We start from the raw sequence: 18682 nt of genomic DNA on the forward strand, positions 1-18682 counted from the left end.
AGCCACACCCTGCCTGAATGCCTGCCACTGCAGTGTGAAGATGACATATTCTTCTCACACACAGCATTCTCACGCATACAATTGTACACAACCCATCTGCATGCTCTCAGAAACCTGGACAATGAGTCGGATCAGTCTAACACTAGACTAATACATATAGAATTAGGTAAAGGAAAGAACTGTAAGGTTGGTGTGTTCAGGTCACTCAGTAAGCATATTGGCAACAATACAGACCCATTACATCAGTAAAGCCACGACCTTGCTGTTGTAGTTGTCAGTCAGATTAATGCAGGTGCTTAACAGGGCTCAAGCCTGTGAGGGGCCAATAGGAAGCTAAAAAGGATATATATATCGTATATATTATACATTATAAACTGGGTGGTTCGAGCCTTGAATACTGATTGGTTGACAGCTGTAGTATATCAGACCGTATACCACGGGTATGACAGAACGTTTTTATTCTAATTACATTGGTAACCAGTTTATAATACCAGTAATGTACCTGAGGGGTTTGTGATATATGGCCAATATACCACAGCAAATGGCTGTAACCAGGCACTCTGCATTGCGGTGTAAGAACAACCCTTACCCGTAGTATATTGGCCAAAAAAAACTAACCTTGCCTTATTGCTTAACTTTTGACTGGTAGTGTATATAGTTTACACCTACTCATTCAAGGGTTTTTATTTTTTACTATTTTCTACATTGTGCAATAATAGTGAAGACATCAAAACTATGAAATAACACACCTGGAATAATGTAGTAACCAGAAAAGTGTTAAACAAATCAAAATATATTTTGTTTGAGATCCTTCAAATAGTTACTTTGACTTGATGACAGCTTTGCACACACTTTGCATTCTCTCAACCAGCTTCACCTGGAATGCTTTTCCAAGTCTTGAAGGAGTTCCCACATATGCTGAGCACTTTTTGGCTGCTTTTCCGTCACTCTGTCTCATCCCAAGCCATGTCAATTTTGTTGAGGTTGGGAGATTGTGGAGGCCAGGTCATCTGATGCATCACTCCTTGGTCAAATAGCCCTTACACAGCCTGGAGGTGTGTTGGGTCATTGTCCTGTTGAAAAACAAATGATAGTCCCACTAAGCCCAAACCAGATGGGATGGTGTATCGCTGCGGAGTGCTGTGCTAGCCATGCTGGTTAACTGTACCTTGAATTCTAAATATATCAGTGTCACCAGCAAAGCACCCCCACACCATAACACCACCTCAATGCTTTATGGTGGGAAATACACATGCGGTGATCATCCATTCACCCACACTGCATCTCACAAAGACACTGGTTGGAACCATAAATCTCCAATTTGGACTCATCAGACCAAAGGACAAATTTCCACTGGTCTAATGTCCATTGCTCGTGTTTCTTGGCCTAAGCAAGTCTCTTTTTATTATTGGTGTCCTTTAGTAGAGGTTTCTTCGCAGAAATTCAACCATGAAGGCCTGATTCATGTAGTCTCCTCTGAACAGTGGATGCTGAGATTTGTGAAGCATTTATTTGGGCTGCAATTTCTGAGGCTGGTAACTCAACTTATCCTCTGGGTCTTCCATTCCTGTGGGGGTCCTCATGAGAGCCAGTTTCATCATAGCGTTTGATGGTTTTTGCGATTGTACTTGAAGAAACTTTAAAAGTTTTTGAAATTTTCCATATTGACTGACCATGTCTTAAAGTATTGATGGACTGTTGTTTCCCTTTGCTTATTTGAGCTGTTCTTGCCATAATATGGACTTAGACCATAGACCTATCTGGTAAAAGACCATCTTCTGTATACTACCCTACTTTGTCACAACAGATTGACTCAAATGCATTAAGATGGAAAGAAATTCCACAAATTAACTTTTAACAAGGCACACCTGTTAATTGAAATGCATTCCAGGTGACTACCTCATGAAGCTGGTTGAGAAAATGCCAAGAGTGTGCAAAGCTGTCATCAAGGCAAAGGGTGGCTACTTTGAAGATTCTCAAATATAAAATACATTATGATTTGTTTAACACTTTTTTTTGGTTACTACATGATTCCATGTGTTATTTCGTATTTTTGATGTCTTAACTATTATTCTACAATTTAGAAAATAGTAAAAAAAAAAAAAAATGGAGATAAACCCTGGAATGAGTAGGTGTTCTAAAACTTTTGACCGGTAGTGTATAGACGCACGTATGTGGACACCCTTTCAAATTAGTGGAATCTGCTATTTCAGCCATACCTGTTGCTGACAGGTGTATAAAATTGAGCACACAGCCATGCAATATCATTAGACAAACATTGGCAGGAGAGTGGCCTTACTGAAGAGCTCAGTGACTTTCGACGTGGCACCGTCATAGGATCCGACCTTTCTGAGAAGTCAGTTTGCCAAATTTCAGCCCTGCTAGAGCTGCGCCGGTCAACTGTAAGTGCTGTTATTGTAAAGTGGAAACGTCTAGGAGCAACAACAGCTCAGCCGTGAAGTGGTAGACCACACAAGCTCACAGAACGGGACCGCTGAAGGGCGTAGCGCATAAAAATACGATTTCTCAGTTGCAACACTGACTACCGAGTTCCAAACTGCCTCTGGAAGAAAGATCAGCAGAAAATCTTGTTTGTCTGGAGTTTTTTGAAAGGGGTTTCCATGGCCGAGCAGCTGCACACAAGCCTAAGATCACCATGTGCAAGGCCAAGCGTCGTCTGGAGTGGTGTAAAGCTCACCGCCATTGGACTCTGGAGCAGTGGAAATGTGTTCTCTGGAGTGACGAATCGCGCTTCACCATCTGGCAGTCTGACGGACGAATTTGGGTTTGGCTGATGCCAGGAGAACGCTACCTACCCCAATGCATACTGCCAAATGTAAAGTTTGGTGGAAGAGGAATAATGGTCTGGTGCTGTTTTTTATGGTTCGGGCTCGGCCCCTGAGTTCCAGTGAAGGGAAATCTTTATGCTTCAGCATACAATGACGTTCTAGACAATTCTGTGCTTCCAACTCAGTAATAGTTTGAGGAAGGCCCTTTCCTGTTTCACCATGACAATGCCCCCGTGCACAAAGCGAGGACCATGCAGAAATGCTTTGTCCAATCGGTGTGGAAGAACTTGATTGGCCTGCAAAGAGCCCTGACCTCAACCCCATCAAACAGCTTCGGGATGAATTGGAACACAGACTGCAAGCCAGGCCTAATCACCCAACATCAGTGCCCGACCTAACTAATGCTCTTGTGGCTGAATGGAAGCAAATCTCTGCAGTAATGTTCAAATATCTAGTGGAAAGCCTTCCCAGAAGAGTGGCGGCTATATTCTAGCAGCAAAGGGGGGGACCAACTCCATATTAATATCTGTGATTTTGGAATGAGATGTTCGAGCAGGTGACCACATGGTTGTCGGGGGGGGAAATATAAAATGTATACAATTGACTGAGTACACTACATGACCAAAAGTATGTGGACACCTGCTTGTTGAACATCTCATTCCAAAATCATGGGATGAAACAATGAATGCACAAGAATTGGCAGGAGACAGCTGAGCGCATGCATTCTGGAGAGAGACGTGCCATATCGTTGCCACACCCCTCCCCTTGTTGCAACATGTAAATATTATACTCAAGACACATCTAGAATCTAGATGCTTTTCACTGACAGCCGCAACTCAATCAGCTAGTCCCATTGCCAGAGGCAGTTTGGAACTCGGTAGTGAGTGTTGCAACCGAGGACAGACGATTTTTACATGCTACGCGCTTTAGCGGTCCCGTTCTGTGAGTTTGTGTAGCCTACCACTTTGCGGCTGAGACATTGTTTCTCCTAGACGTTTCCACATCACAATAACAGCACTTACAGTTGACCGGGGCAGCTCTAGCAGGGCTGAAATTTGGCAAACTGACTTCTCGGAAAGGTTGGATCTTATGACGGTGCCACGTTGAAAGTCCCTGAGCTCTTCAGTAAGGCCATCCTACTGTCACTGTTTGTCTATGGAGATTGCATGGCACTGCTCGATTTTTATACACCTGTCAGCAACGGGTGTGGCTGAAATTGCCGAATCCACTCATTTGAAGGGGTGTCAACAGACTTGTGTACAGTCGTGGCCAAAAGTTTTGAGAATGACACAAATATTAATTTCCACAAAGTTTGCTGCTTCAGTGTCTTTAGATATTTTTGTCAGATGTTATTATGGAATGCTGAATTATAATTACAAGCATTTCATAAGTGTCAAAGGCTTTTATTGACAATTACATGAAGTTGATGCAAAGAGTCAATATTTGCAGTGTTGACCCTTCTTTTTCAAGACCTCTGCAATCTGCCCTGGCATGCTGTCAATTAACTTCTGGACCACATCCTGACTGATGGCAGCCCATTCTTGCATAATCAATGCTTGGAGTTTGTTTAGAATTTTTTTTTTTTTTTTTTTGTCCACCTGCCTCTTGAGGATTGACCAAGTTCTCAATGGGATTAAGGTCTGGGGATTTTCCTGGCCATGGACCCAAAATATCGATGTTTTGTTCCCCGAGCCACTTAGTTATCACTTTTGCCTAATGGCAAGGTGCTCCATCATGCTGGAAAAGGCATTGTTCGTCACCAAACTGTTCCTGGATGGTTGGGAGAAGTTGCTCTCGGAGGACGTGTTGGTACCATTCTTTATTCATGGCTGTGTTCTTAGGCAAACATGTGAGTGAGCCTACTCCCTTGGCTGAGAAGCAACCCCGCACATGAATGGTCTCAGGATGCTTTACTGTTGGCATGACACAGGACTGATGGTAGCGCTCACCTTGTCTTCTCTGGACAAGCTTTTTTCCGGATGCCCCAAACAATCGGAAAGGGGATTCATCAGAGAAAATGACTTTACCCCAGTCCTCAGCAGTCCATTCCCTGTACCTTTTGCAGAATATCAGGTGTGTCCCTGATGTTTTTCCTGGAGAGAAGTGGCTGCTATGCTGCCCTTCTTGACACCAGGCCTTCCTCCAAAAGTCTTTGCCTCACTGTGCGTGCAGATGCACTCTCACCTGCCTGCTGCCATTCCTGCGCAAGCTCTGTACTGGTGGTTCCCTGATCCCGCAGCTGATTCAACTTTAGGAGACGGTCCTGGCACTTGCTGGACTTTCTTGGGTGCCCTGAAGCATTCTAGACAACAATTGAATCGCTCTCCTTGAAGTTCTTGATGATCCGATTAATGGTTGATTTAGATGCGATCTTACTGGCAGCAATATCCTTGCCTGTGAAGCCCTTTTTGTGCAAAGCAATGATGACGGCACGTGTTTCCTTGCATGTAACCATGGGTGACAGAGGAAGAACAATGATTCCAAGCACCACCCTCCTTTTGAAGCTTCCAGTCTGTTATTTGAACTCAATCAGCATGACAGTGATCTCCAGCCTTGTCCTCGTCAACACTCACACGTGTGTTAATGAGAGAATTACTGACATGTCAGCTGGTCCTTTTGTGGCAGGGCTGAAATGCAGTGGAAATGTTATTTTGGGATTCAGTTCATTTGCATGGCAAAAAGGGACTTTGCAATTCATCTGATCAGTCTTCATAACATTCTGGAGTATATGCGAATTGCCATCATACAACCTGAGGCAGCGACTGTGAAAATTAATATTTGTAATTCTCAACTTTTGGCCACGACTGTATGTATTTATACTGTATCTGCCAAAATAAAGGAAACACCAACATAAAGTGGTGTTGGGTCACCACGAGCTGCCAGAACAGCTTGAATGCGCCTTGGCATAGATTCTACATGTGGGCCTAAACCATGCCAGGAAAATGTACCCCACACATAATATATACTTTGTTTTTTCTTTATTTTGGCAGTTGTCGGTATGCCTACAGTTGTGTTGTGGCCATAGGCATAATCCATAGAAGGGTTTTGTAACCTCTTATCCTGGTAATTTGACTATTATACTCGAGGGGTACAGTAGCAATGGATGACAGTCCTGACTTGAATCGGAATTGGCATCTATGGGTTATATTTCTATGGTTGGTTGCAGCTGTCTGTATTTTGCATATTTCAAAATACAAAAAAAAAGTCCTGGGGCCTATGATTTCTTAATCTGGCCCTGCTGTCAATGATTTATTCTCTCCAGTTTGGGTGGGTGCTGTCTGGCTGCTCTTTGGACCCAACTTGGCCTTTGGAGTGGATTAAAAAAAGACAACAAAAAAAAGAAAAGGCAACGCCATGATAACCAGTGAAAGCCTCCCTTTTCTAACTAAGAATACATTAGTAGATTTATCACAATAGATGCAAAGTTAAAATATAGTACCTCATTCATGGTAAATGATAATGGTGAATTTCACAACTATACAACACCAGTGATCTATGAATAAAAATTGAAATGTATGGCATAGTATTTCATCCATTATATAAGTGTACTGCAGAATACTGAAAATGGAACTGTAGAACAGGGTCCCCCAACTGACGGCCAGCGGGATAGTTTTGTTTGCACCCGCAAGCTTCCTGAGAAAAATAATATTCCGATTTATTTGGTTGGACATAAAACTTTTTAAAAAAAACACCAGGAAATCAGCTCCAAGTGATTTTAGTCCAAGAAATCTGTTACTAAGTATTGTTCACACCTAATAGAGAGAGACACGTGATCATACTCAAACGTAAGCAATGTTTTAAAAGATTATGTTTCAGTCAAACATATATGTTTTGGCGTCTTGCGGTCAATTTGCAGTCTACAAATTATTTGTAATTTTGTTCCGGTCCCCTGATCATCTGGTCAAGAAAAAATCGGCTGGCGGCTGAATCTAGTTGACGATCCCTGCTGTGGAATATCCCACATTCCAATTTGGAATGCCATTCACTGAACCATGACCATATTATGTAAGGAGCCTGCGCAACTTCCTTTATACTCGGATCACTCAACATGGCACCGGTATGTGAAAAGAGCTTTTTTTAATCGTTACTTTTACTAAACAAAATGTGTTAATTACTTTACATTATGCTGTATAATACATTTCATTGTGATTTCTGGGTTTATATTATTAAATAAAGTATAAAACTACTCCCCATTCATTTGAAGTCGAGGTTTAGCTAGTGGCTTGTTAACGTTACACATGTTCAGTTTCAAAGATGGCAATTACTGTAAAGTAAGTTCAAAGCATAGATTCAAGATGGCTATTTGTTTTCACAATTGATACCACTTTTTATATAAGTATGCAATTTGCAGCCTCTTCACTAGCAATGACATAAATACGTTTGACCTAATTTTGGATAGTCGATCAGAAAGGGGGAATTTGCTATTACAGTACTCAAGTCTGGGGACAGCAGAATCATGTAAACTAGATCCCTATTCTAATCTCTGAGAGACGTGGTTCAGGAGAAACATTACGTTGAGGAAAGCTTGTCATGGCTCTCTGACCCATAGTAGCTCAAATTGAATTTGTCACATGCTTCAGTAAACAACAGGTGTAGACGAACAGTGAAATGCTTACTTACGGGCCCTTCTCAACATTGCGGAGAGAAAACAAATATAGCAATAATAAAGTAATAATTAGTAATGATTACTTGGCGAAATACACGGGGTACCAGTTCAGAGTCTGTGTTTTTTATTTTTTTATGTAACCTTTATTTAACTAGGCAAGTCAGTTAAACTTCTTCAGGATCGGTGGGTCCCCTGGGGGACGGTTGAGCTAACGTCGGCTAATGCGATTAGCATGAGTTTGTAAGTAACAAGAACATTTCCCAGGACATAGACATATCTGAATTTGGCAGAATGCTTAAATTCTTGTTAATCTAACTGCACTGTCCAATTTACAGTATATATATTACAGTGAAATAATACCATGCTATTGTTTGAGGAGAGTGCACACTTTTGAACATGAAAAGTTATTATGAAAAATTGTTATTTACAATGACGGCCTACCCCGGCCAAACCCGGACGACGCTGGGCCAATTGTGCGCTGCCCTATGGGACTCCCAATTACGCCCGGATGTGATACAGCCTGGATTCAAGCCAAGGACTGTTTTTGAATCCACCTCTTACACTGAGATGCAGTGCCTCAGACCGCTGCACCACTCAGGAGCCCATACGAGGTAATTGAGGTAGATATGTACATATCACTAGGAATAAAGTGACTTGGCAACAAGATGGATAATAAACAGTAGCTGCGGCGTATGTGTCAGGGCCGTCATCATAATATATATTAGGGGAGGGCACCCCCCCCTCCCCCAATATTCAAATATGCTCAAATTGTCACCCCCAATATATTGATATAAAAACTTTGCTACGGTACGATAGGGAACCACGCACCGCCGTCCGGAATAATCATTAGCAAATGTAATCATAACTAAACTTAACAAATTGCCCTTATTATTACTACTGGTTCTAATATTACGGTGTACTGCAGTTCTGCGTGTGGTTTGTCCAAGTAGTTTTGCCTTACCCAAGCAGAAGCTGTTGCTCGACTGCTGTGGATAGGTACAGTCAATGTCAAACACTACTGTCTCTCTATTTCATTACTTTCAAATGTATTAAACATTTGAAAACAATAATGTAATATGAGTGTTATGTAGGCTATATCACTCTGGATTGTGATAGTTTTAATGTCAACACGACGTTTTGCGCTGGAACGGTAATTGTGGAAATAAATAATATTTTGCAAAAAAGTGTCTATTTGCATGGAGTGAAAACAAACGTTTTTGGTGAAAACGGGCCGATTTGCGAGTGCTAATCAATCAACCATCACTAACGTTAGCTATCATAGCTCTTTTACCTGGACAATTAATTAGCCGCACATTCACCCAGGGACCAACAATGGTGCTCACGGGCGTATTCAACTAACGTTAATGTCTTTTATTACGTTATATTTGTCAGAAAGCCCAAGTGAAGTCTGAGTAAAGTGTCAATCATTTATGTTGCGCTGTATGTGTAATTTATGTAAACAGTAGTAGCTTTAATGTATTGCATATTCGTATAGCTGTACTTGCTTATGATAAATATAATTAGTGTTTGTTTGATTTAAAGTATAAGCGGTTTTATTACAGTCAGCTTTCATTCACAGTGAGTGTCATCTGAGCAAGAGGAAGGGTGGCAGTGACATTCATCAGTTTTTTTGGGCAGTCTCAGAATTTGTAATTATTTTATTTAACCTTTATTTAACCAAGTAGGCCAGTTGAGAACAAATTCTCATTTACAACTGTGACCTGGCCAAGAGTGCGACAGAAACAACAACACAGAGTTACACATAAACAAACGTACAGTCAATAACACAATAGAAAAATCTATGTACAGTGTGTGCAAATGTAGAAGATTAGGGAGGTAAGGCAATAAATAGGCCATAGAGGCGAAATAATTACAATTTAGCATTAACACTGGAGTGATAGATGTGCAGATGATGATGTGCAAGTAGAGATACTGGGGTGCAAAAGAGCAAGAGGATAAGTAATAATATCAGGATGAGGTAGTTGGGTGTGTTATTTACAGATTGGCTGTGTACAGGTGCAGTGATCGGTAAGCTGCTCTGACAGCTGATGCTTAAAGTTAGAGAGGGAGATATAAGACTCCAGCTTCAGAGATTTTTGCAATTCGTTCCAGTCATTGGGGATGACCAGGGAGATATACCTGCTGGAGCGGTGCTACGGGTGGGCGTTGCTATGGTGACCAGTGAGCTGAGATAAGGTGGGGCTTTACCTAGCATAGACTTATAGATGACCTGGAGCCAGTGGGTTTTGCAACGAATATGTAGTGAGGGCCAGGCAACGAGAGCATACGGGTCGCAGTGGTGGGTAGTATATGGGGCTTTGGTGGCAAAACGGATGGCATTGTGATAGACTATTTTATTTTTATTTCACCTTTATTTAACCAGGTAGGCCAGTTGAGAACAAGTTCTCATTTACAACTGCGACCTGGCCAAGATAAAGCAACGCAATGTGACACAAACAACACAGAGTTACACATGGAATAAACAAATGTGCAGTCAATAACACAATAGAAAAGTCTATATACAGTGTGTGCAAATTAAGTAAGATTAGGGAGGTAAGGCAATAAATAGGCCATAGTGGCGAAATAATTATAATTTAGCAATTAAACACTGGAGTGATAGATTAGCAGGAGATGAATGTGCAAGTAGAGATACTGGGTTGCAAATGAGCAAAAAATAAATAACAATATGGGGATAAGGTAGTTGGGTGGGCTATTTACAGATGGGCTATGTGCAGAGTGCAATGATCTGTAAGCTGATGCTTAAAGTTAGTGAGGGAGATATGAGTCTCCAGCTTCAGTATTTTTGCAATTCTTTCCAGTCATTGACAGCAGAGAACTGGAAGGAAAGGCGGCCAAAGGAGGAGTTGGCTTTGGGGGTGACCAGTGAAATATACCTGCTGGAGCGCGTGCTACGGGTGGGTGCTGCTATGGTGACCAGTGAGCTGAGATAAGGCGGGGCTTTACCTAGCAAAGACTTATAGATGACCTGGAGCCAGTGGGTTTGGTGACGAATATGAAGCGAGTGCCAGCCAACGAGAGCAAACAGGTCGTAGTGGTAGGTAGTATATGGGGCTTTGGTGACAAAATGGATGGCACTGTGTTGGAGGCTATTTTGTAAATGACATCGCTGAAGTCGAGGATCGGTAGGATAGTCAGTTTTACGAAAGAAGAATAAGTTGAGAGCAGTGAGGAAATGAGTACCAGTCAGATGATAGAAGTATACAGTAGTACAAGAGATGAGTCAATGTTTCTTGATATAATAATCATTGCCATTCAGATCAGAAATGGTTAGTAATCCATTCCTGAACATCATGGCAAGAAACACCACTTGTTTTCTGATAATATTTATTTAATGTTCACTCTGGTGTGTTCAGAGTAAGGAGAGAGCATGAGGATGCCAACAGGGCAAGGAGAGCAGGTGACATGGAGGTGAGTGAGAGAAGGAGTAAATATTGATGACAGATCTGATATCGCTGTGTTGGTGTTGTTCCTACGACGTCATAATTAATATTGGCACAACTGAGGTTAGGTTTAGGCACAGGTGTCATTGAGGTTAGGGTTAGGTCAAAGGGTGGGGGGCAGATGAATATTCTGTCTTTGGACTGGGGTAACCAACTAACTACAGGTCAGTTGCAATGATGGTCCTGGAGCAACATTAATTATGATGTCGTAGGAACAGCACCAACACGATGATATTAAGACTCTTAACCAAAAAGGACATCACAACAGTCTAACCCTAATGTATAGAATCCTGTTGGCCTCCATATGTGTATCAACATTGTTTCTAGTCATTAGTTTACTGATAATATTTCTTTCATGTTCACTGGTGCGTTCAGAGTAAAGAGAGAGAGCACGAGGATGCCGACAGGACAGGGAGAGCAGGTGACATGGAGGTGAGTGAGAAAAGAAGCAAATATTGACGGTTAAGACCGAATAAGGACATAACAGCAGTCTAATCCTAATGTTAATTTAAACTGAGATATTCCTCTAATTATGGCTTCTTATGTGTATTTCAGATAATACAATCAAGCAATCTTATGAAGATTGTTGGGGGTGTGAAGTACTTGGTGCGGCAAGGTCAGGCTTTTCGAGGCGTTGATAAGGAAAGTGGGAATTTCAGCCAGCTTCTAAAGTACAAGGCAGAGCTGACCACCTGGCTGAAAGGTCACTTTGATTTCACCAGTCCCCAAATGCAAAACGACATTTTGAAGCTGGTGGGCAATACAATCGTCAAAGAAATTCTGTCGGAAATAACATCAATGCCAGTGGTCCAATTCACACTTATCATTGATTGCACCCAGGATATATCAGGAGTCAATATGTTTGAATGCACCCAGGATATATCAGGAGTTGATCAGGAGTCAATATGTTTGAATGCACCCAGGATATATCAGGAGTTGATCAGGAGTCAATATGTTTGAATGCACCCAGGATATATCAGGAGTTGATCACGAGTCAATATGTTTTAATGCACCCAGGATATGTCAGGAGTTGCTCAGGAGTCGCTCAGGAGTCAGTATGTTTTAATGCACCCAGGATATGTCAGGAGTTGATCAGGAGTCAATATTAGAGGTCGACCGATTTATGATTTTTCAACGCCGATAACCGATTATTGGATGACCCAAAAAAAAAGCCTATACCGATTAATCGGCTGATTTTTATGTGTGATAATGACAATTACAACAATACTGAATGAACAATGAATACTTATTTTAACTTAATATAATACATAAATAAATTATTTAGTCTCAAATAAATAATGAAACATGCTCAATTTGGTTTAAATAATGCAAAAACACATTGTTGGAGAAGAAAGTAAAAGTGCAATATGTGCCATGTAAAAAAAGCTAACGTTTAAGTTCCTTGCTCAGAACATATGAAAGCTGGTGGTTCAATATTCCCAGTTAAGAAGTTTTAGGTTGTAGTTATTATAGGAATTATGACGCGTCAACTATTTTTCTCTATACCATTTGTATTTCATATACCTTTGATTATTTGATGTTCTAATAGGCACTTTAGTATTGCCAGCCTAATCTCAGGAATTGATAGGCTTGAAGTCAAAAATAGCGCTGTGACTGAAGCATTGCTAAGAGCTGCTGGCAAACGCAGTAAAGTTTGAATTAATGTTTACGAGCCTGCTGCTGCTACCACCGCTCAGTCAGGATGCTCTATCAAATATCAAATCATAGACTTAATTATAATATAATAATCACAGAAATATGAGCCTTTGGTCATTAATATGGTCAAATCCGGAAACTATCATTTCGAAAACAAAACATTTATTCTTTCAGTGAAATACGGAACCGTTCCGTATTTTATCGAACGAGTGACAACCCTAAGTCTAAATATTGCTGTTACATTGCACAACCATCAATATTATGTCATCGTTATGTAAAATTATGGTAAATTAGTTTGCAACGAGCCAGGCAGCCAAAACTGTTGCGTATACCCTGTCTCTGTGTGCAATAAACGCAAGAGAAGTGACACAATTTCCCTAGTTAATATTGCCTGCTAACATGAATAAATATGCAGGTTTAAAAAAATATACTTCTGTGTATTGATTTTAAGAAGGGCATTGATGTTTATGGTTAGGTACAGTCGTGCAACGATTGTGCTTTTTTTGCGAATGCGCTTTTGTTAAAACATCACCCGTTTGGCGAAGTAGGCTGTGATTCGATGATAAATTAACAGCCACCGCATCGATTATATGCAACGCAGGACAAGCTAGTTAACCTAGTAATATCATCAACCATGTGTAGTTAACTAGTGATTATGTGAAGGTTGATTGTTTTTTAGAAGGTAAGTTTAATGCTAGCTAGCAACTTACCTTGGCTTTTTGCTGCACTCGCATAACAGGTAGTCAGCCTGCCACGCAGTTTCCTCGTGGAACGCAATGTAATCGGCCATAATCGGCGTCCAAAAATGCAGATTACCGGTTGTTCATCGGCCATGCCGATTAATCGGTCGACCTCTAGTCAATATGTTTGAATGCACCCAGGATATATCAGGAGTTGATCAGGAGTCAATATGTTTGTGCTTTGTATATGCATATCTACAACCAAAGGAATCATTCCTGGGACTCTACGAAGTGTCATCAACGACAGGGCAAAATATAGCCAAGATGGCATGTGATGTGATGATGCGTATAGGCCTTCCTCCTTCCCAACTTCGAGGACAAACCTATGACGGTGCCGCAAACATGGCTGGACGATTGCAGGGCGTGCAAGCCATTTTAAGGAAAGAACAACCCCCAGACCCCCCTACAGATTTGGTCCCCCCCCCAATGTTGACTCCATGGCTATGGCCTTATGTGATAAGTCAAAGTTAGTGCAAAAAGTGTCAATGCAGATACTCTGATATCTATTTGGTTAACTATCAAACTAACAATTTAGCAGTCTTATGGCTTGGGGGTAGAAGCTGTTCAGGGTCCTGTTGCTTTCAGACTTGGTGCATTGGTACTGCTAGCCGTGCGGTAGCAGAGAGAACAGTTCAGGGCTCTAAATTCTTAACATTTTACTCGCATATTCGCCTAAATATTTTGCTGTGCAACCAGGCCCCAAAAAATTAAGGATTCTAGCTTTATTACCTCAAATATTTGTCATTGTGCGCCTAAATTACTTTGTGTGCGCTTTCATTTTTCAATTTAGGCGCACACGTGCTCCTTTGAAAAAAAGGTCAGCATAGAGCCCTGCAGTCTAGGACTTGGTGGCTGGAGTCTGACCATTTTTAGGGCCTTCCTCTGACACACCGACTGGTATAGTGGTTCTGGATGGCTGGAAGCTTAGCCCCAGTGATGTACTGGGACATACGCACTACCATCTGTAGGACCTTGCGGTCGGATGCCAAGCAGTTGCCATACCAACCGGTGATGCAGTAGGGCTGAGCGATATGCCTGAAACTCATAGCTCACCTTTTATTTATTTTTCTTATGAGCGATTCTTGATAACATCTTGATTTAAATATATACACTGCTCAAAAAAATTAAGGGAACACTTAAACAACACAATGTAACTCCAAGTCAATCACACTTCTGTGAAATCAAACTGTCCACTTAGGAAGCAACACTGATTGACAATACATTTCACATGCTGTTGTGCAAATGGAATAGACAACAGGTGGAAATTATTGGCAATTAGCAAGACACCCCCAATAAAGGAGTGGTTCGGCAGGTGGTGACCACAGACCACTTCTCAGTTCTTATGCTTCCTGGCTGATGTTTTGGTCACTTTTGAATGCTGGCGGTGCTTTCACTCTAGTGGTAGCATGAGGCGGAGTCTACAACCCACACAAGTGGCTCAGGTAGTGCATCTCATCCAGGATGGCACATCAATGCGAGCTGTGGCAAGAAGGTTTGCTGTGTCTGTCAGCGTAGTGTCCAGAGCATGGAGGCATACCAGGAGACAGGCCAGTACATCAGGAGACATGGAGGAGGCCGTAGGAGGGCAACAACCCAGCAGCAGGACCGCTACCTCCGCCTTTGTGCAAGGAGGAGCAGGAGGAGCACTGCCAGAGCCCTGCAAAATGACCTCCAGCAGGCCACAAATGTGCATGTGTCTGCTCAAACGGTCAGAATCAGACTCCATGAGGGTGGTATGAGGGCCCGACGTCCACAGGTGGGGGTTGTGCTTACAGCCCAACACCGTGCAGGACATTTGGCATTTGCCAGAGAACACCAAGATTGGCAAATTCGCCACTGGCGCCCTGTGCTCTTCACAGATGAAAGCAGGTTCACACTGAGCACATGTGACAGGCGTGACAGAGTCTGGAGACGCCGTGGAGAACGTTCTGCTGCCTGCAACATCCTCCAGCACGACCGGTTTGGCGGTGGGTCAGTCATGGTGTGGGGTGGCATTTCTTTGGGTGGCCGCACAGCCCTCCATGTGCTCGCCAGAGGTAGCCTGACTGCCATTAGGTACCGAGATGAGATCCTCAGACCCCTTGTGAGACCATTTGCTGGTGTGGTTGGCCCTGGGTTCCTCCTAATGCAAGACAATGCTAGACCTCATGTGGCTGGAGTGTGTCAGCAGTTCCTGCAAGAGGAAGGCATTGATGCTATGGACTGGCCCGCCCGTTCCCCAGACCTGAATCCAATTGAGCACATCTGGGACATCATGTCTCGCTCCATCCACCAACGCCACGTTGCACCACAGACTGTCCAGGAGTTGGCGGATACTTTAGTCCCGGTCTGGGAGGAGATCCCTCAGGAGACCATCCGCCACCTCATCAGGAGCATGCCCAGGCGTTGTAGGGAGGTCATACAGGCACGTGGAGGCCACACACACTACTGAGTCTCATTTTGACTTGTTTTAAGGACATTACATCAAAGTTGGATCAGCCTGTAGTGTGGTTTTCCACTTTAATTTTGAGTGTGACTCCAAATCCAGACCTCCATGGGTTGATAAATTGGATTTCCATTGATTATTTTTGTGTGATTTTTGTTGTCAGCACATTCAACTATGTAAAGAAAAAAGTATTTAATAAGATTATTTCATTCATTCAGATCTAGGATGTGTTATTTTAGTGTTCCCTTTATTTTTTTGAGCAGTATATATGTGTGTGTTGTCTCTAATCTTTGTTGTACAATTTAAAGGTCAAATCCACTGTATTTTAAACAGTCAACAATAATTGAATGAATTCAGAGCTTGTGTAATTATACCGAGGCTGAATATATATACCTTCCACAACTGTAAGACCCACTAATAAGTTAATCAAAATAGTTGTACCTGCTTTTTTTTGCAATAATCACTGATCTGGCTTTCAGGATTGTCTATAAAAATTCAATTTTTGTTACAAATTTAACCAGAACCATTCATAATGCACATTCACTAATAATGTAGCAGGCATTATAGAAAATGAACACCGGTCTCATAAACAATCTCTCAAACACAAGCCCACGCGCTGGTGAGTAGCCAGCTAATATTTAGATTTCAAGTTTAGCCAACTTGGATCTAGGTATAATTTCACAAGCTCTGAATTCAGCTAGCAAGGCAAAACAGTTGAATTGTTATGAACACAACCTTCTGTCTGTCTCCAACTCTTTGAACAGCATGCTAGCCTGTCCACTATATTCAATGTTTAAATCAAGTGGCTTACCTTATTTCTCAGAATGAGAACGAGTTGCCAATTCCTTTATAATTATTTTATGCTTATTGCACATTTATAAAAGACTTAACAGCTAGTATAACAATCTTTATTTGACTAAAATGCTGCTAGAGATATGTGGTACCATAATGCGTGTGACAAACTGAGCATTTTCCAGAATTGGTTCATTGGTACATCTGTTTTAGTATAGTCTGCTCTGCTTGAATTTTGAGGAGTTGAAACATAAACAGGGTATGGTTCGAAAGGTCAACTTCTCCTCTATTACAGTAAAATAATGTCTATATTATTAGTGAATGTGCATTATGAATGGCTCTCGACCTGCTCCACTACAGCTTGTCGATGTGAATGAGGGCGTGCTCGGCCCTCCGTTTTCTGTAGTCCATGATTAGCTCCTTTGTCTTGCTGACGTTGAGAGAATCATTACACTCCTTTATATTTCTATGATCTGAATGTGTCCCCTAGCTGAAGCACAAGAAACAGACTGTGGTCAAGAGCGCCAAGAAGGGGGTTCACCCTGGACCTGACCCACCCTGTGGAGGACAGCATCCTGGACTCTGCCAACTTTGTATGTTACCGGCCCCGCTTCACCGGACACCATAGGGCTACTGCCCATGGTCTTCATCATTAAACAGGCTAGGGATATTATGCTTCATCATTGTGTATTGTTTGTCTAACTCTGTGTGTGGACTATGGTAACATTCCCTAGCTGACTAGGGTTCTCTTCCCTAGTCACTGCTCTTTCCAACAGGAAACCTTTCTCAAAGAGAGGGTAAAAGTCAATGGCAAGACAGGAAATCTGGCAAATGCAGTCGAGATCGACCTTCTGAAAAAAACAAGATCCACGTCACAGAACCAGCTTTCCAAGAGGTAAGCTATTGGTGTCGATAGTCTACTACTAATAACTCCATTGAGTGTGCCTTTTTTTTTAACTAGGAGTAGGTTTGAGGAACTCTCTGGCCTCAACCCTTTAGGACAGGTCTGAGGTGTACTCCTCCCCTTCTTAGACATCAAACTCCTCCTCTCCCATTGGTCCACAGTTACCTGAAGAAGAACAACCTCCGTGATTGGTTGAGAGTCGTGTTGTCGGACAAGGAGACCTACGAGCTGAGATACTTCCAGATCAGCCAGGAAGAGGAGTCGTCGGACAATGATGAATAGAGCCAAGCTCCGCCCACCTGCCCCAGCATGCAGGACTGGAGACTGGCCAGTCCCTCACATTTGTCACTTGTTTGTGAGAGGGAAAGTCTTCTGTGAGAGACATTTGTATTTGTCAGTGGATAGACTGTACACTTCAGTGTGTCATCATGTCTAGTTTTGATGGGAGAATAAATTAGATCAACAAAACAGCCCTGGTGTGTTCTGCTTGAATATTTTGTGGGTGCATGACTCATGACTGCATGAGTATGAAGTTCAGTGAGAAATGATTGTCACAGAACTTCTCAGATCATTGGTGTAATTCCCAGTATGTCCACCTGATGTCACCAGACGCTGTGTTACTGCATCCTGCCCTGCTGTTATATTGTTATAGTCTGCAAATCAGGACCGGTAATGGCAATGCTGGCTAAACTGGAAGGTTTACAATGGAAAATAAATAACCTCACTGCTGCATTACTCTATGAAGCTGGAGTACGTGATTATCATACTATAAGCAGAGCACAAACCCTACCATACCATCTTTGCTTTACCCGACCCCAGTGTAGATACCCCAGTCTCCGCAGCCTTCAGTTCACTATAACCTAAACAAATCTTTCTAACCAGCAAACTGTTTGTAGCAGCACTCTGTATAAGGTATGTTGAACTGAGTCCGAACTGAGTCCGATTCAGGTGGTTTTCCTGTTGTCCCATTGTGCTGCCAAGATACTTTTGTATATATAGTGTATGTAGACACCCCTTCAAATTAGCACACAGCCATACAGTCAACATAGACAAACATTGGCAGTAGAATGGCCTTACTGAAGAGCTCAGTGACTTTCAACGTGGCACCGTCACCTCTCCGAGAAGTCAGTTCGCCAAATTTAAGCCCTGCTAGAGCTGCCCCGGTCAACTCTTAGTGCTGTTATTGTGAAGTGGAAACGTATAAGAGTAGCAACGGCTCAGCCGCTAAGTGGTAGGCAACACAAGCTCACAGAACGGGACCACTGAGTGCTGAAGGGCGAAGCGCATAAAAATAAGACTGTTCTCAGTT

General features: G+C 42.2%; 1 pseudogene across 1 annotated transcript; it reads left to right on the forward strand.

The window, feature by feature from the left end:
* Window positions 1-2441: 2441 nt before the first annotated feature.
* Window positions 2442-17843, forward strand: LOC106578375 (ribosomal protein eL22-like 1; annotated as a pseudogene). Its single transcript, XR_014381602.1, has 7 exons — window positions 2442-6846; window positions 10215-10310; window positions 10770-10824; window positions 11232-11277; window positions 16960-17062; window positions 17246-17364; window positions 17502-17843. The product of XR_014381602.1 is annotated as a ribosomal protein eL22-like 1 (transcript).
* Window positions 17844-18682: the final 839 nt, after the last annotated feature.

Source organism: Salmo salar, chromosome 19, assembly GCF_965601325.2.
Source record: "Salmo salar chromosome 19, fSalSal1, whole genome shotgun sequence".
NCBI classification, from domain to species: Eukaryota; Metazoa; Chordata; class Actinopteri; order Salmoniformes; family Salmonidae; genus Salmo; species Salmo salar.